This window comes from Heterocephalus glaber, unplaced genomic scaffold, assembly GCF_053883595.1.
Source record: "Heterocephalus glaber isolate CG9 unplaced genomic scaffold, H.glaber_assembly_v1.0 deba00001447, whole genome shotgun sequence".
Classification (NCBI taxonomy): Eukaryota; Metazoa; Chordata; class Mammalia; order Rodentia; family Bathyergidae; genus Heterocephalus; species Heterocephalus glaber.
This window is the reverse complement of record NW_028258299.1, coordinates 9,877,804-9,897,378: the sequence shown is the minus strand read 5'-3', so window position 1 is coordinate 9,897,378 and position 19,575 is coordinate 9,877,804. Positions and strand designations below refer to the sequence as shown.

General features: G+C 42.3%; 1 long non-coding RNA gene across 4 annotated transcripts in view; it reads right to left on the bottom strand.

Moving 5' to 3' along the window:
- Window positions 1–86: 86 nt before the first annotated feature.
- Window positions 87–19,575, bottom strand: part of LOC101720077 (uncharacterized) — an 86,666-nt gene continuing 67,177 nt past the window's right edge. For 3 of the 4 annotated variants that reach the window (XR_001182640.3, XR_206285.4, XR_015452491.1), the window contains exon 5: window positions 14,202–16,527. This is a non-coding gene — a long non-coding RNA (uncharacterized LOC101720077). Of the gene's footprint in view, window positions 5,211–5,561; window positions 12,002–14,201; window positions 16,528–19,575 lie in introns of those variants that run through there. The other variant, XR_015452492.1, reaches the window with a different exon arrangement.

Genomic DNA, 19,575 nt, shown 5'->3' with positions numbered 1-19,575 from the left:
CCCCCCCCCGCTGCCGGTCCTCCCCAGTGACCTCCCCACCCTACCCAGGGAGGCTGGGCTCCTGGCCTGCCCAAGCCCAAGTGCCTGTTGTGACATCCTGAAAGAATCTGACTGTGGCCCCCTGGGGTGTTCCTTACACACTGCCTGCAAATTGGGCGTGGTCTGGGGAAGGAGCTAGCTGAGTCTCTGCTTGCCAGATACAGGGACTCAGCAAGTTACTCGGTCCTGCCAAGGGTTACCAGCTGCACAACCAAGGCCAGTGATGCCATGTCACAGTGTGGCGAGGAAGCCTGGGTAAAATTTTTCGTGTCACATGTAAGCCCCACACGATTGTGGGCACAGTGGGGAAGGTCTCCTGTCTTTTACACACATGTGCTACACTTTGTATTTCTGTTTGTTTGTTATGGTGAGAAGTGAGGAAGATTAAATTTCATATCTGTGTGGATGTTGAGCAGACAATGAGAGTGATCAAGGGAAGGCATCTAAGCAACAAGCTGCCTGTGCAGGGGAAGCCCTGTGCTCCTCCTTTAAGGAGGAAGTGGCTGTGCGTGCACACACACTAGAGTCAAACTTGTATGAGTCAAATCCTTGCCTGCCCCAGGGCTTGTTGTGTGACTTCAGGCAATCTGCATAATCCAGGCTTCCTCTCTTCACAGGTGGAGCATGAGCTCAAGGAAGAAGGTGTCTCCCTGGCCACACGAGGTGGTCACTACCTTGAGCAGAGCAGTGTGGGGCCAGGCCCTCCAGCATGAGGACCTTCAGGGAGTTTCAGTTTTCAGTTTCAGCATGGGGATGTAGGCTATTGAATGTAATGGAAGAAGTATTGCATTTAGCATCAGAATATCTGTATTCTTGATATGGTGCTGACATTGGGTGTCCTCGGACAAGTCACAACCTCCACGTTTTTCTTCTTTCCCTCCTCAATAGCAGAAGATGACATTTAACAAGCCAAAGGTTAAGTGCTTTAAGTTTAGTTTTCTCATAACCACTCTCCAGTGTGTAATGTCATGGTCTCCTTTCTAAAGATGAGGGGAACACAGGCTTAGAGGAGTTGACGGGTTTGTCCAAAGCCACACAGCTAATGAGTTGCCAAGCTTTGTTTCATGCAGTCAGACTCCAGAGCCTGTGCTCTTCCTGCAACCACAAACAGCATCTGAAGACTTCCCTGCCCTTACCCGAAACCCTGCTCTCTTTGTGGCACTGGTGTCAGATGGGCCTGTAGGATTTGACCTAATGACATCACTCGTGGTGAGATGTGCTGCTCAGCTGTGATGCTGTCCTGCTCAGCTGTGACCTTGGAGGGTGACAGCCGCTCCAAAGTCCTGAGCAAGAATGTTTCCAAACTGCAGTGTTCAGCCCTGAAGAAGGACAGTCTTTCCACATGAGTGCTTTTGAGTGACTTGGGCTGTCCCTAGCAGAGAGACTCAGGCACTGTGTAGATGGTTGCTCTTAAGCACCTGAAGCTCCTGGCACACGGCTCGAGCCAGGGGCCCAGTTCAGTGAGGTCTCTTCCTCCTCCTCCTCCTCTTCCTCCTCCTCCTCTTCCTCCTCCTCCTCCTCCTCCTTCTCTCATCTTTTCATGTTTGATGTTCTTTAGCTGCCATTTCCACTTCAGATCCAGCATATCCTGAGGTTTCCGTGAGGTTACCAGAGCCGACTTGCCCTGAATGTAATTTGGCCAACTTTATCATGGCCTCTAGGGCTGGGGTGGATATAAGGGGAAAACATTTTTCCTAAGCTCTGGCTCAGGCTGCTTCAACATCTGTCAAAAACAAGGGAGTTTACCACACAGCCCTCTCACAATGAAGCACTCAATGCTTGGCTCCCTGAAGTGACCTTTCTGGAGAAAATGCTTTTTTGACTCTCTCCATCTTTCTGAGAGAGGGAGTTGTGAGGCCAACCACGTAGAACAAGTCTTTGGTTTCCCCCCCTGCAGATTGCTGTTCTAATACCTTGAGCCAAAGCAGGAAGAATAGCGCCTCAGTATTCCCTGCAGTGACCTCCCCCTGCCAGGGTGCAGAATGAGGAGGACAGGGAAAGGCTAACAGGCACCAATGGCTCCCACCACTTTCCCTGTCACAGCCTTGCGCTCTGAGGACAGGACAGATCTGTGTTCTCAGGAAACAGCATGTTGGGAGCACGGTGGGGAAAGGGGACATGCTAAGACATCATCAGTAATTGTCCATCCCTTCAAGACCTACCGAGCTACAACTCAAAGTGTGATCCCCAGATCGGCAGTATCACTGTCACCCGTGAGCTGGAGATTGTTTGAAATACAGAATCCCAGGCTCCCCACCAGGTGGCTGAATCAAAAGCTGCACTCAATGAGGATCCCCACCCAGGCAGTTGTTGGGCATCCTAAGGTTTAAGAAGCTCTGGTCTGGGGAAGATTTGAGGCAAGGCTCCTAGCTATGTCCCACAGAAAGCCAGAGCCCTGGAACACTTTCTGTGGAAGACTCGATCCCCCCTGAAAAAAAATGTGTGAATTCCCAGGGGATTCACACTCCCATGGTCCCTTCCAGTGCCCCGGGACAGGAGAGTTGACAGCTCATTTTGCCATCTCTTACACCCTTTCTCTGTCTGTTCCAAGTCAATCCCTTGTTCAGTTTCCACCAAAATCCACCTCATGCACACCAGCTGTATATAGATCTACCCCAACAGGCAGGAAGGGTGAAATAAGGCACTTTATCCATTTTATATTGACCCCTGGATATCTCTGTTCTTTGGCCATGAAACAATGGCAAGTTTTCACTGGTCCTTTCACCTCAGGTGCCCTCTACCCCACCCCAGATCATTGGATACTCGCTTCCCACCTCTCATACTTGGCTCCTCTCCTGTCTTCTCTTCCTGACCAATCAGGAGCAAAACTCTTCTTATTTTCCCTATGGAGCAGTGATGACAAAGCTCCTAGTCTTCACATCTTGCTCTCAGAGCTCACCTTCCATCCCATGAGTCTCGAAAAGACTTCCTCACATACATATTTGTAGTGGCACTATCCACAAGAGCAAGAGGCGGATACCGCCCAGTGTCCATCAACAGATGAGTGAGTAAACAAAACAAGACATATGCCTATAATAAAGTATTATTCAACCTTTAAAAGGAAGAAAATTCTGACTGCTCTGATGTGGGGACTTAAGAACATTATGCTGGATGAAATAAGCCGCTCCCCCACAGGACAAATATTATATGACTGCTCTTATATGAGATACCAAAAGCAGCAGAACCCATGGAGACAGAAAGTAGAGTGGTTGTTAGGGGTTGGAGAGAGTGCGAATGAAGAGTTTTATTTAACAAGTACAGTTCTAATTTTTTAAGATAGGAAGGTTCTGGAGTTTGCACAACAATGAATATTCTTAACCTACTGAATTGTAATGGTTACATGGTAAATTTTATTTCATTTTATTAAACATAATTTAAAGTAAAAGCTAAAAAGTCTTTAGGAACGCCATGTAACTTTCCTATTTTCCTCTCCTATCTTCGGGATCAATGTATAATATATGCTGCCCTAAAACTCTACCTCACAGGGATATTTTAAAGTGTGTATAAATTGTTGTTCTTAAAGGAGAAGACACAAAGACAATTCCTTCTCCAAGAGGAATTGCAGTGCCAAGAGTTAAGGTAGCTCATTTTCCCTTGTGGTCTCTGGGTCTTCCTTTTTCCCTCCCCATCTTGCTGAGGCTCCCCCTGGTCCTCTCCTCCAACCCCTTGATGTGCCATGAGTGTGTTCTCACGTACACACCCATTCTCATAAACATCTGTGTATTCTCTCTGGTATTTCATCAAGTTTCAAGGCCTCCAGTAACTCCTGTTGAGACTTCTCTTCTGAATTCATGAGTAGTGTATCTAGTATATCCTGCATTTCTCCCTCAGGCCCCTCAATTCAGCATGCTCAAAACCAGAGCTAACATTTCCCCAAAACTATCTTCCCCAAGGTATTTACCCTCAGTAAAAAGTATGGCCATCCGTCTGGCTGTGAAGAAAGAGAGCTGGGAATCACTCAGCCACTGACCTCGCTCCTCTCCACCCTCACCTCTAAAAGCTCTGCTCACAGAGAAAGTCTCCATGAGACACTTCCCAAGGGCTCATTGCTCTCTTGTTATCATCAGAGGCCACTGCAGGGTGGACATGGATCTGCTCCATGTGTCTTCTTTACCCAAAGATTCAGGCTGAAAGAGGGACCTATATTTAGGAAATGATATTCTTGTGTTAGAGGATAAGAAGACAAGGCTAAAACTTGTGATGGCTTTTCATGTCTCTGCTTGTCCTTGGCCTAAATCTCCCCCTCTCGGGTTCCATTGTCTAGAGCAAGCCATATGCCCACATCTGGTGTAAGTGAAACCAGAGCCCCCTCTATCTATGGTTTTGCTTTCCGTGACTTTAGTTAACCATCATCAATTATTGTCTGAAAATATTAAACAGAAAAATCTAGAAATAAACAATGCATAAGTTTTAAATTGCAGCTGATTTGGAGTAGAGTGGGGAAGTCTTGCAGAACTTTAGTCATCCCTTTGTCCATCTTATCCGTGCTGTGTAACCATAGAACCCAGCCCTAGTCACTTGGTATCAGATCGACTGTGTGCAAGTGACCCTCACTTTTGTTAATAATGGCCCAGAAACACAACAGTAGTGATGCTAGCAGCTTGAACATGCTAAAGAGATGATATAAAATGATTTTAAGGACCATCTTGAATTAACACAAGAAGGGTGAATAAAGTTCTACAAGATATTGTGAGAAAGAGGTCATATTAACATAACTTATTATAGTATGTTGCTATAATTCTATTTTATTATTAGTTATTGTTAATCTTTTTGTGCTTAATTTATAAAGTAAGCTATCATATGTATATATGTATGCACAGCAAAAACATAGCATATATATGCAGTGTGATCAAACTATTCAGTGAATGTTTGAAATAAAAATTTTATTACAGTAAAAGACACATTGCCAGTAATCCCCTTCAAAATACTCCCCTTTACTTCAAATGCACTTATCTCATTGTTCTTGCCACTTTCTAAACAAGTTCTAGACATTCCCTTTTGTGAGTGCCTTTAGTTATACTGTCACAGCTGCCTTTTTGTTCTGAATGGATTAAAAAATGTTTACCTTTCGTGATCATTTTGACTTTGGCGAGGACCCAGAAGTCACACGGTGCCAGATCTGGTGAATATGGTGGGTGAGGACACACGGTGATGTTTTGCAAGCCAGTTTTCTGTTGGAGGGCATTCGGCAATAGCATTCATTCATTTTTAAATCATACTTCGTAAAGTCACTCATGAAAGGAGACTTCTAAAACTGCTTCAGAAAGTGGTGAGTATAAATGTTCAAAGTGAGGGGGAGTATTTTGAGGGAAATGAATGGCTATATGTCTTTTACTGTAATAAGTTTTTTAAGATTTAAATTTCACCACCTATTTTGATCAAAACTCATAGGTTTTAGAACTATCCTTGGTTTCAGGTGTCCACGGGGGTCTTAAGCATATCTCCAGAAAATAGGGGTGAGTACTACTGTAAGGTGAAGGATGTTCTTCCAGAGAAACCTTTGTAAGGTAAAATCATCTTACCAGGAGGAGGAGCGAGGAGATACGTCCAGTAACAGCTTCCATTGCTGCCTGTGTGCGGCCAGTTCTACCTGCAGAAAGGCCACTGTTAGAAGAGTGCCCAGGTCTGCTCCACCTGGACCCATCAGGAGCTGGTCTCCTGAAGGGAAACAGTTTTTTAAAAATGCTGGTATGCTCCTTGTATTGCACCAAGTAGCTGAGAAACCAGACAACAGAGAAAAGAAGACCAGGCAGACCATCATCGAGGCAGAGCTGGGGAGAAAGGAAAAGGACGGCAGCGTTGCTGGAGCTCCCCGAAGCCTTCCTCTCCCAGTCCTTGTTGTCCCTGCAGTTCTCCCTGTAGCTCACTCATAACCTTGAGTTCCCTCAATCATTCCTGCATCTTATGATGAATTTCTATATCTCATTTAGCTAGATTTCTCACGTTAATTGGCTTCCTTTGCTTCCAACCAAAGGAATTTTGAGCAATTCACATTTACTTTTCTCAGCCTGTTTGTTCAGCTAAAAATCAAGACAGCAATGCGGAGTCACAGGATTGTTGCAAGAAACAAATGGAATGAAAAATATTGTAAAAATGGGAAGGAATATTATTGTTGAAGAGAAATATCACGGACGGAGCAAAATGACTTAGAGAAAAATTTTTTTCTGAACTTTTCAAACACTGCTTTAAAAATAAGAAAAATAATGATAGAAACTAAGGAGCGATATAGCTATCCGAATATACCAGACACTCTTCTAAGAAGCTCGTATATACTGATTCCTTTAATCTTCACATCTCCCATCCCTTACTATGCAGATCAGGAAACTAAGACATAAGAAGGGTTTAAAAGAAAAGGTCAAAAAAATTAAAAATCCAAAGGCAAGGTTATACATATAGGACTAGATAGTTCCTCGTCTGCAAAATGAGGATACCCACAGATGGCGTTTTGAGAATTAAATACAATGTCTTCACAGTATATACGACGCATAGTAAAAACCAATTAAATAACCTTTCACAAGAATACATCATAATTCGTTTTCTTTATTGCATTGTAAATTAAGGAAATAAGACATGAAACTATGTAGAGGTATCTGCCAGGTCTGCATCGGCTGAAGGTTTAACCATGGCTGAAGAATCTGCCTCCAGTGACTTGTTTGGGAAGCTGGTGCTGGTTGTAGGAAAGAGACCTTGGTTCTCCCCATGTGGCCTCTCCATGGTTGCCTGAGTTCCTTTCCAACATAGTGTGACTCCCCAGAAGGAGAGAGAGGCCGGGTGGAAGTTCTCCTTTTCAAAATCCAGCCTCTCAAGTCACACAGAATCACTTTCTTTACATTTTGTTAATTAAAAGTGAGTCTCTAAGCTTGACTGGTGCTCAAAGGAGAGAAACGAGGCTTCACCTACTAAAGAGAGAATTGTAACCTATTTTAAGGCAACACACTTAGCAACATGAGAGTCTGCAGTTCTTGTATGAATTACCTAGCCTCTGCTTGAAATGAATCAGAGGCTTCTAATACTGTATGTCTCAGGTTAAGACCAAAATCTTCAGCATGGTCAATATTGCCATGTGAGCTCTGCCTCCTGCACGCTTCCAACTTCTGAAGAGGACCCCTGCAGTTTATGTTATGCAACCGGGCTGCTTGCAGTTTTTCAAAACGGTTGCATTGCTGCGCATGCTGTCTGAAAACTTCCATGAGGATGTGTCCTTGGCCCTTGTGTCCCTGCCCAGCCTCCCTTGCCTGTGACCACCCACTCATCCTCCAGACACCACATAAATATCCCCTCTTCTTCAAATTTGCCCTAATCTCACAGACCAGCCCAGATTCTGCTGGAAGATTTTATAAATCCTTGGATGGTTTTAGTGACACTTTTTCACCTGCAATTTTGTGTGGGTGTGATCATTTGATTCATGTCTGGCTTTCCCACTAATTTTGTTTTGGGACAAATGCATCTATCTCCTCTTCACTCTTTGCACAGTACAGAGCTGTAACACACATGCACTGAATTAAAAGCATGCTGCATGAAGGATGCCCAGACCAGGGTCTCCTCATAGCTGAAGGGGGTCACACACTGGTAAAATACCCTATTTGTAAGTGTGCTTCAGGGGAGATTGAATGCACCCGATTAGGGCCGACTGGATGACTCTTAAATATCCTTTATTTCAGGAGAGTCTTTGAGGTTCTATGCATCTGTGACTCCTCAGTTTCAACTCATTGGTCAGTGAACTCTATCTCCTTGGGTGACACCCAGCCCAGCTCTCTGGCTTCAAGAACACACCCTCTTAAGGGCAGCCTACCTCAGGTTCAGCTTAACCTTCTGATACTCATGTCAAGCACAAGAAAAGGCAATGTTGGAACCTTTGGGAACAGCTGGCTGAGGTTCTAAGGAGGCCTTCTGTGGCTCCTTTAAGAAGCTTTACAAGGTTAAGGTTTAAGCTAAAAATAAGCCCCCAAGGCTCTTTAAAAAGCTTCTAAAACTGTATGTCCACAATGGCCATTTTTTGAAGGGCCAGTGAGCTTTTAAAAGCTCCAAAAACCACCACTTGGCCTGCCTCCCAGAGTGGAGAAATTTGTCATATGTTTAAAAACAGACTTGCATTTATATTTTCTATGCTGTGTACCTAAAGCACTCTGCACCTATCCAAGGGTCTCAAAATGCAGATCACCATATACAAGACTTTGTATCTGAGAGGCCATTTGCTTCCCACAGCAAATTGTCCCCAAATAACCATGAATTTCAATTCACTGCCTATGAGGAGATTAGATCAAGACTCCTGTTCACTCTCTTGTCCTATAGATTTCATCATGCTATATAGCACGCTGCATGTTATTATTAGTGCATACACATGCACACACACACATACAAACACACACACACACACACACACAGAGGAAAAGTAAACTTACGGCATTCACGGGGTGTCCAAGAAAGTGTCTAGTCAGATAGACTGTTTATCAGATGGTCAGCAGCAAATGAGGAAGAGCATTCCTGATGAGTCAGAAATGAATTTGCCAAAGATGTTTTGCTATTTGTAGGTGGATTGGAAATGGACATGGCACCATATTCTAGGCTTTCTGAATCCTTCAAACCACAAGAAGTGAGGAAACTGAGATTCAGAGAGCCTGTGGGTCTATGGGTCTCCATGGGTCTATGAGCCTTTATGCGTACACATTCACTGCTTTCTTAGCAGACACTGTCTAGCCATCCATAAATGGCTATAATGCAGTAGCAGCAGGGCTCGATGCTATAAAGAGGTATCAGTACAATACAATGCGTGCACACTACAGTGTGATGAAACCTATAGGAGAAAGGAGTGAACAGCAAACAGCCCTGAAGCGATCTCTTTACAGGCAATGAATTGCAGTTTGTGCTTATTTGAGATAGTTGTTTGCTGGGGTAAGAAGTCTTACGTGGAGGGATGGAGCCAGTCACTCTTCCCTCTGTAACATCGGGACGGCATTCATCTAGCTTGAGCTCCACTACCCCGGTGACAGGAGCTTCCTGCCGCATGAGGTAGGACAGCTCTGGACAATTTAGATGACCACTGAAAGTTATTCCCTTTAATCAAGCCTCCATCCGTGTTCCTGTGGTTTCCACCCACTGCTCCATATTCTGAGGTTTGGAACATCATCAAACTGATGATTCCCACGATCACAAGAGCCCTATAATGTGTGAAAATTGCTCTACACATTCTCCACGGATGCTTCTCTTCCTCACAGTAGAGCCTCCTTGTATGAAGAAGTGGTAAGACAAGTAGAAAACATATTGATTCTAGGAACAAGAGGAGTTTTGAATCCTGGCTTCACTACTCATGGATTGTGGATCTTGGAACAAGTTACTTCCCTTCACGGAACTTCAGTTTCCTTATTTGCATAACAAAGATAATAACATCTCTCATACAAAGTTATTTCACAGATAAAATGCAACCACCCATGTGACAGTATTATCATCATGCTTGGAATATAACAAGCATGTAGAAAATGTTATCATTTGTGAGATGGAAATGGTGAAAAATAAAGTATTTCTTCCCTGTTTGGTACAGAAAGAATGAGTAAACATCATTTTCAAGGATCGTGGGCTGAACAAGTTCTTAGGAGTCTGAGACACTTGTAGATGACTTGAAATGTCCTGGGTGCATTCTGAGTTACTACCTAACACAGGACTCTCAAGTTTTAACCGGAACCAGAATCACCAGAGAGACTTGTTGGAGTGGAGTGCTGGGCCCACCCGTGAAATTCCAATAGTCTGGGGAGGGGTCAGAGGACGTGCACTTCTGACCAGGCCTTAGTGAGGCCAATGCTGCCAGGTCTAGAGCTCACCCCATGGAGTGTACCAGGTCACTGTGACTTGCCCAAGCACTACATCTGTGTCTCATTTCCTGTCTCAACCAATCCTCCCAACACTCCTCTGAGGTAACCTACGATCAGGTCCTCTGCAGAGACGAAGAGAATAAAATGGGAGGTTCATAAACCCTCCCTTTTGACACAGTCATTATCACAGCTGAGGTTGACACCAATGTCTGATTTCTCCTAAGTCTGCACTCTTAATTTCCAATTAGCAAAGGAGTAAACAGAAGCACAGAGGAGTCACATTTTTCCCAGATCACATATATAATAGGTGGTTGAATTCGTTTTCAAATCCAGGTCTGTCTGGATGTGTCCAAGCTCTTAATTCCAGCTTCTGTGCATTGCAAGGTATGTGGCAGGCCCTGACCAGTCTAGTTTGGAGCCTGGAACCTCCCTCCCACTTCCTGATTTTCACTCTGTCCTTTCCTTTTTGCTTGACGTCACCAGGTAACTCTCACCTTTCTCCGGGCACTTGACAGAGTGGGCTTGGTCTTCCTCGGCCCGAATGACTGCAGCAGGAAAATGACTTAGAGCAGGCAGTTCTTCATCCACCCTCATCTGGTGTTTTTCCTTCAGAGGCTGGAAAGAGATGTGGCCTCTGCACATTTAGATTGGACCATCAATTACTTGTGCCATGGATATGCAGAGTTCATTAGGGCTCTGCTGGCCGCAGGAGAGCACCTGGGCTGAGAAAAGTAAACTTACCTTGGCAATTTCAATCTGAGTTGCCCCTCCAAGTGGAGCCCAGACTGGCTTGCCAGACTCTAATGTGACCAATTATTTCTGTCTTCAGTTCCTAGGTCATAAATCCTGCTCTGGCACACAGTGCCTAGCTTTTTAGGAGAGAAAGTCGCTTTTAGGATGGACTCTGCCTTTTGCAGTGGGGCTGTGTGATGTTGTGGTTTGCATCTTGGACTTGAAGTCAGGGTGTTGCTGGCCCTCACTTAGCTTTGTCAACAACCAGCTGTGCATGGCTATCACATTCCCATTCAATTCCTCAGTTATAAAATGGACCCAGTGTTCCCTGCTGGATTGTGACATTGTGATAGGGAAAAGAGGTTAGGTATCTGTAAGAGCCTGCTGAGGATATCTAGGTTTATCTGAAACCTATAGCTAATTTCCTAAAGGGAATGTACGTAGTGAATTCAAGGCTTGTTCCCACTTCAGGGTCTTTGCACATACTATTACCTTGACAAGCATGTTCTTCTTTTAGTCATCATATAAATGGATTATTCAGTCCTTTCCCAGCATTTTATAATTCCTCTGTCCTCTCTGAAAATCACTTATTTTTTATCCTCTTCAGACTAACACACAATCTATACATACCTTGTCTGTTTCTTCATTTGCACAATTGCTATCCAATGACTTTGCAGGCTGCCAGGTTATTTGGGGGCAACCTTCTGAGTCAGTATTTATCCTCCTCAGAGGCTGTGAGGCTCAGTCTTCAAATCTATGCCTTCTGCTGCTCATGTGGCCCTCCAAGTTTTCAAACTCAACAACCAATAAAAAGTGCAAAGTTAATTGAGTGCTGATGGCGACACTGAGCTAAGATGCTTGTATTTGTTAACCTAGCTTTGTTGTTTGACTCATGCTTATTACATGTAATAGATCTGATCTGTTGCTTTAAAAAGGCATGGAAAACAAAATGAAAAAGCCAGTTCTCACTTTGAAGGGGCTTGGTCTAAAAGGAGAGAGACACAAAGTAGCAAACAATGACAGGGGAATCTGTTAAGTCTTATGCTGAGGCTTGTCACGTAAGGAAATGTGACAAAATGGCACGGGCAAGGCAGGATGAGAAATGACCATGGTCAGGGCCTTGAAAAAGCTCAGTGCAGGGTGAATCTAGTGGAGGGGAAAGGAGAAGAGCAAATGCGACGGGTCATCAGGAGCCAGTCCACAAACCTGTCATGAGTGATGCCTGTTTGCTTGCTCTTCTGCTCATCTTTTAGTGGATGGTCAGGATCCCAGCTTCTGAGTCTTCAGTATCAAGCATGGTGCCTGTCCAGAATTGACATTTGGGTATCATTTGCAGAATATGCCTTGAGCAAAGGACACAGGTCCCATGGAGGTGGCAGGTGGGAGAAACAGGTGCGTGCAAGTTGGAGAAAGTAATGACCAACCTGGGGAGAGATGCAGGGGCCTGTATTTTGACCTTGTATTTTGTATATTTGTATACATATCTACAAAGACTGGGTCAGTAGTTTGGCCAAAATAGCAATGGAAAGTAGAAAGAATTAGTCTAGCTTTACATGGCATAACCAAATAGTTTTAAAATCTGATAGATAATTAGTGGTAAAGTTAAAGCTGTTATTGTACAATTGTAATGAATTTTATAATTTTTAGCTGTAGTTGTCTATATCAAACTAGTATAGTTAGCAATATATGATTAAATGGAAAAAGAGGCTCTTTGGTAATGAAGGTTAAAAATCCAGAATTTGGAATCAAATAGATTTATAGAAAGAGCTTTGCCACTTTCTATGTGACTTTAGACAACTACTTAACCTCTCTGACTGTCAGGTTTTCTTTCTATAAAATAGACTAAAAGGGCAAGCGAGTTTGAAGGTGATTAAATGGTGTGTTTCCATTAGGTACTGCTGCCTATCCAACCACCCCAAAATTTAGTGGCTTAAGACAGCAATAATGATTACCTCTCACAGGCCTGTGGGTTGTCTAGGCTCAACCAACCAGTGCTTGGAGGCTCTGATGTAGTTGCAGTGAGACATCAGCTGGGGCTGGGGCCATCTAAGGGTTTAACTGGCCTGGCTGTCCAAGGTGACTCACACACTGAGGTAGGTGGGAGCTCAGCTATGGCTGTCAACTGGAATACTTAAACATGGTCTCTCCTTGTGGCACACAAACCCAACAGGACCAGGGCAGGATTCCAAAGGGAAGTATCCCAAGAGCCAGGCCATTTATCCTTTTGAAGATGCTCAAGTCTCTTATAAAAACTGGAGTAGCATTTGCATATCCTCCCTTAAACATTTTTTCCCCATTAAGTTTATTGGTACATTTTAGGTATAAAATACAGTTACATACATCATTGGGATCTTGTACCATTACATGAGTATCTTGGTTCTTATTTTTTTCCCTTCCCCTGCCCTCCCTTCACCCCCTCCACCCTTTCCTATTTGCAAAGACTTTATTTCCATTTTTTTCCTTTTCTCATATTTTTTTCTTTTCCCTTCTTTCCTTTCCCCTACCCCTCCCACTTCCCCTGCTCCTCTAGATCTTTACTTCCTATTACACAGTATCACTTATACATTTTTAAAATTGCAATATCAAGATCTAGGAGACACTACCACAGATTTTACAGAATTTAAAAGGATATAGAAAGCATATTACAAAAATCTGTTTTGAAATAAATTTGACAATTTCTAAGAAATACCTTGGAAGACAAATGAATGAAACTAACTCTGGAGGAAATATAAAATTTGAATAGCACCTATTAAAGAAAGTATATTCCTAGCTTGAAAACCTACCTATATGACAACAACAGGCTCGTATATATTTTAACTGATAAATTATATCAAACATTTAAAGCAGAAAAAAAAAGGAACACTTCTCCCCTCATTTTAGGAAATCAACATTGTGCTAATCCTAAAACTGGATAAAGATAATAGAAGAAAAATGTATGAACATAGATAGAAATTTGTTTAACAAAACAGTTAGAATTCAGATCTGGCAGTATATAGAAAGTGGTTTTATTATAGGTATGGCAGTGTTGGTTCAGCATTGGAAGATCCACCCCCAAAAGTCATCATATTAACAGAAGAAAGGAAAAAGCCATATGATCCTGTCACTAGTTGGAGAAAAAGTATCAAACTAAATTCTACAGCTGTTCATGGTAAAAGCTATCAGGAGATTAGAAGTAGAACAGAACCGTCTCAACAGATTAAAGACATTTACTCCATACTTCCAGCAAAAACTCCTTCTATGAATGGAGAAGATACAATGCTTTTTCCCTAAGGTGGGGAACAAGGGCAGATATGCCTATTCTTCATCTGTCTACTAAACTTTGAAACATAGGCCTAAACCAAAATAGTCTGGCAATAAAATGACACAATTAGGATAGGATTGGCAAGGTAGAAGCAAAATCTTTATATGTAGATGAAATGATCATCTACAGAGAAAATACTGAGAAATCTCTAGGATCCCCTAGAACTTGTATTTGAATTTAGCAGGATTAGAAAACACAAGGTATATATAAAAATTCGGGTCTATGTATACTTGCTATAAACGAAGAACTGGATATTGAAATTGAAAAGTTATGTAGGAGCACAAAAGACCTAGAAAAGTAAAAAAAAACAAAACAAAACAGTGTTGGAAGACATTTAGTACTTAATTTTTAGACTTCCTCTAAAGCTACAGTAATCAAGGCAGTGTTGGTATAAGGAAAGACACATAGATCATTGGAATAAAACAGAGAATCTAGAAATAGAACCACACATATATGGTCCACTGAGTTTTGAAAGATTATTTAACATTAACATTTTATAGAATACAAACTCAATTCAAGAGCAGAGGAAAAGATAGTGTTTTCAGCAAATGGCACTAGAACACCTGGTATCCGTATATAAAAAATTAACCTCAACCCTTCATTTCCATACATTAAAAATAACTTGAAAAGATCTATGAACCTAAATATGAAAGCCTAAAAGTATAAAACTTTAAGAAGAAATTATAAGGGAAAATTTTTATGATTTTAGGGTAGGCAAGTACTTCCTAGGATACAAAACACATGATGTATAAAAGAAAAAATTGATAAATGAGATTCCACCAAAATTTAGAACTTTAAATGACATCCTTAAAATGAAAAGCAGTCCTTAAACAGACCATATTTCCAATGCATATAACCTATGACCAGAATATATAAGGAACTATTACAGTTCATTAATAGACAACCCAATTAAAAAGTAGACACAAGAAGATAATAAATAGCCAGTATAGCACAAGGAAAGGTGTGCAGCTCTAGAATCAGAAAAATACTAATCAGTACAATAACAAGAGTGAATTATACACTCATTAGGGAGATGAAGTTAAAAGTTTTAAAAGCCTTGTCATGGCTTTTTTTGTTGTTGGAATCTCCCCCCTTTGCGTTTAATTTGTCATGCCCAATGGATTCATTCTGTTGGGTTTCCTGGGGTTGTGATACTCATTGTCTTTTCCTAGGATATTGTTTAAAAGTTTTTGGAGTGTTGGTTTGGTATTCATGAAGATCCTAAGGCTCTTTTTACCATGAAAGTATCTTATTTCTCCATAAATTTTGAAAGATAGTTTTGCAGGGTACATCAATCTGGGTTGGAGGCTGTTTTCCTTTAGGGCTTGAAATACATCACTCCAAGCTCTTCTTGCCTTGAGGGTTTGCACTGAGAAGTCTGCTGTGATTCTGATGGGATTTCCTTTGTATGTGATTTGTTTCTTTTCTCTCACTGCTTGTGGAATTTTGTTCTTCTGTTGGGTTTCTGGAATCCTAACTATTATATGCCTATGTGTAGATTTTTTTTGATCAAGGCCAGTTGGAGTCCTATAATGCCTCACTTATCTGTATGTCAAGTTCTTTTCTCCTGCTTGGGAAGATTTTTGCCATCACTTCTCTGAACAGTTTTTTTTATATCATCTGCACTCTCTCCTGTTTCTTCATTGACTCCAATCAGTCTTATGTTATTCTTCTTTGCATCGTCTAGCAGCTGCTCGATTGCTTTCTTGTGGTCCCCTACAATTATAAAGCAATTTTTCTTTTTCTTGGTCACTAATTGCAATCTTATCTTCTATTTTTGAAATTCTGTTCTCACATTGGTTCATTCTGCTGCGTAGGCTTTCAATGGAGTTTTTAATCTCCTAGAAATCTGTTTGCATCTGTTTTATGGATTCCATTTGTTTCCTATGTTGGGATTCCATCATGTTCCTCAGCTCCTCTATTTTTTTTAATCTGTGTCCTCTCTAGATTTATTAATCATGTCTTGCACTATGGGCACACTCTTTGCTGTTATCTGAGAAATTATTTCTGATTTCACTTCTTCCAGATCCTCTTTTGTTGCCAGTTCAGAGAGTCCAGGTGATTGAGTAGCAGATTGTTCCATCTCATTTCCCTTTGGGGTTGCTGTAGGTGATCTGGAAGCCTGTTTTTGAGGCTTGTTTACATGTCTTCTCATTTCCACTCGGGGGAGGGGTGCTGCTGGCACCCACGTGGCTCACCTCCTCTGCCCTAGGAGTGGTGGAATGGTGGCGGGGTAGCCTCCTCCTGGGCACTGGGGTTGGCTTACCTCCTCTGCCCTAGGAACAGTGGAATGGCAGCCTCCTCCCTTAAACTTTAGATCATCTGTAGATTACAGTCCTGATCCAATATTGTTCAGGGAATGATGACATGATAAAAATTCTGTACATGTTCAATATACTCACAGTTTGTAAAATGTTTTCCACGTGTGGCTGATGGAACTGTTGAATGGAGAGCCTGCAGAGACACCAGGCCAGCTATACTGTGAAAGAACCAGGAGTAAGCTGAGGAGCCTCCTGTGGCTTTGCCCTGGGTCTAGAAAATCATTTCTGCTGGGTTCTGTTGGTCAAATAAGTGACTGAAGCCAAGCCAGATTCCAGTGGAAGATTCAAGTAGTGGGCATCCCCTCTTGTTGTGAAGAGTGGTGTGCATCTAGAGAGAGAGAGCAGGAATCAGGGACAGTCCTTTTTGGAGACCATTGGCCACAAAACACACAACATATCAGGGACACACAATAAGTATCAGTTCACTCGGTCCTGTTTTCACATTAACTCATTAACTTTTAGAAACTCTATGCATATTATAGTTTCGGAAAGTCAAAGCTGAGAAAGATGGGGCTTTAAAGATGATATCCTATACAATGGAACATTATATCCCAAGGCAAAGGAGAACTGAACCCATGGCTTCAACACTAGTCTGCCTCCCAGGGTTTCAATATAATAGGCTCCTGAGTTGCTCATAAAACACATGGTTCTCCACATTGCCTTACTCTGCTTAGAGTATTTTCACATACACAGCTGAAAGGCAAAGTGGGGCCATGGAAAGTCCTTCGATTTGGGAATGAATGATCTATGTTAGAATTCCACTTCTGTTCTTCTATGTAATGATTTTAAACAAGTTGGTTAATTTTTCTGAGCCTCAATTCCCTGAACTCTAAAGAAGATCAAATAAAGCATAGGGCACCAGGAAATTGTGAGTGTTGAGGTCACAAATGTCAAGTAGCAGATACAAATTAGGTATGCAAATTAGTACTTAGCGTCCAGTTTCGCTTCTTATTAAGTCTCTCCAAAGCCCCGTGAGTCAGAGTGTTTTGCTTGGTAACACACAGCTCCTAACTAGCAGCTCTGGGGCTTGAAAAGCAGCTTTGATTCTACCAGGGCAGCACCTTCCTACCCGCCACACCCACCCTCACTGCCCAGAGATCCTGGCTAGCCACAATTTGCTGAATAAATGAGTACTTAGGACTTTTTTCCATGAGGGGGAAGGAAATCTTCAAATTAAGTCTACCCAATAACTTAGCGCTTTATCTAGCAATTGAGAGCATGCAAAATTTGTGTGTTTCTTTGATCTTCGACAGCACATCATGAGGTATGAGAAAGCAGGGATGGTCATGACTGTTATACAAATGAGACAATTAAGGATTGCTTTCAGCAAAATGACCATGAACTCCCATTATACTCTGAGGAGACTATGCTGATTGTACTATTTGCCATTAGGTAGCTGGAAGAAGAAACATTAGAGGGCCCCCCGAAAATTGTGAGCATAGCCCTTTCATTTCATCATACTGGTGTCATAACCACCTTTTGCAAAGCTAACCATGAACCTTGTCAAAACCCACAACATAGACATAAAGGACAGTGGATAATCAGAGCAAGAGAGAGGCAAAAGCCAAGGGGGGAGGGAAAGGCAACTAGCTATGTGATGGTCAGGCTCTGGCCAGCCCAGGTGCCTCCCCATCTGAACCCACTGGACAGGCAGGTGACACTCCTGTCACTCACCTCTCTCTCTTTTTTTTTTTTTTGCTTAAATTCTTTTATTGGTACATTTTAGGTCTATAATACATTTATGGGCCGTGGATTTAACTCAGTGTTTTCAGCACCTGCCTTGCAAGCACAAGATCCCGAGTTTGATCCCTGGTACCAAAGAACAAAAAACAAAAAACAAAAAAAATACAACACATTTACATTTATCATTGGATGTTTGTACCTGCACATGATGTGTCTTGGGTCTTATTTATTCCCCATGCCCAGTGCTCCCTTCCCCCTCTCCACCCTTCCCTATATACAAAGATTTTGTTTCCATTTTTTTCCTTTTCTCATAATTTTTCCTTTCCCTTCTTTCCTTTCCCCTTCCCTTCCTACTTCCCCTACCCCTTTGGACCTTTTCTTCCTATTTCAAATTATCAATTGTTGGTTTTAATCATTTTAATCCTTATTTACACTTTCAGTTTCTCACACTAGAGAAACTATTCGGTATTTACACATGTGTGTCCTATTTGTTTCACTTAAGAGTATCGCTTCAATGTGCATCCATTTAGCTATAAATGTCTCTAGTTTCTCATTCTTTATGGCTGAGTAGTACTCCATTTTATAAAAAAACAACATCTTCTTTATCCAGTTTCCAGGTGATGGGCAATTGGGCTGTTTCCAAGCTTTAGCTACTACAAACTGTGCCGCTCTAAACATGGGTGTGCATCTATCATTGTGGTATGATTCTTTTAATTCTTTGGGGAAGATCCCCAGCAGGAGAATAGCTGGGTCAAATGGGACCTCTAGTCCTAGTTCTTTGAGGTATCTCCATACTGATTTCCACTGTGGTTGCACCAGTCTGCACTCCCACCAACAAAGACCCAATTCACCTCTTTTAATTGCTGAACCCAATCTCTATGCAGATGTTGACATTTGCCTCTGAACTCAAATGCAGGGACAGTCATCTGGAAGGTCACCCTTATCTGTGTACGGCATAGGTATTAGAAAGGTCATTTGGAGAAATTGTGCTGCAGATCCCATGAGAGAGTGACTTGAGTGGAAAAATATTTGTTGTTGTTATTGGTTTTTGGGTTGCTTTCCTCCCTGACAATTGCTCCCTCTCCTACTAGCAAGAAAATGCACTTGGGAGTCTTTTGTTTCCCTGCCCCTTTCCTTGGAGCAAGATCAGTATTTTCAACACATTCCATTTCCAAGAGGTAAATACAAAGCATGATGGCCAGGCAGGAGCTCTCTGGCCTGGAGGGGACCAAGCTTCTTTGCAGGGTTCTGTGCACTGTCAACAAGTAATCAGAAGGCATGGATTTAGGGACAGCCTCAACCCCTTTTCAAGCTGTTTTCCTCAGAGAGACATCTTGTTGCTTCTGACTTTATGCACCTGTGAAACGGGGATACTCCTCAGAAGAATGGGACAGTCCCATGAGATGTCTGTAGCAGACAGGTTTCACGAAGTGGTCTCCATGTAAAGCGATAGAGAAATCTGGTGGGCTCACTGGCTTCCAACTTTGGGGTTTCTCTGTCTTCTCTCTGAAACTCTATACCTGATATCTCATGGAACAAGTATGTCGGTCTCAAAGACAGTAACATCTCTACAATGGGATTCAAAGGGCTAAAGGGATAGAAGCCTCTTAAATTAGAGCAAACGGCCAATCTTGAATTGTTTTTTCTTCTTTTTAAAATCCTAGCGTAAATGCGAGCAACCTGTTGGAAAGAG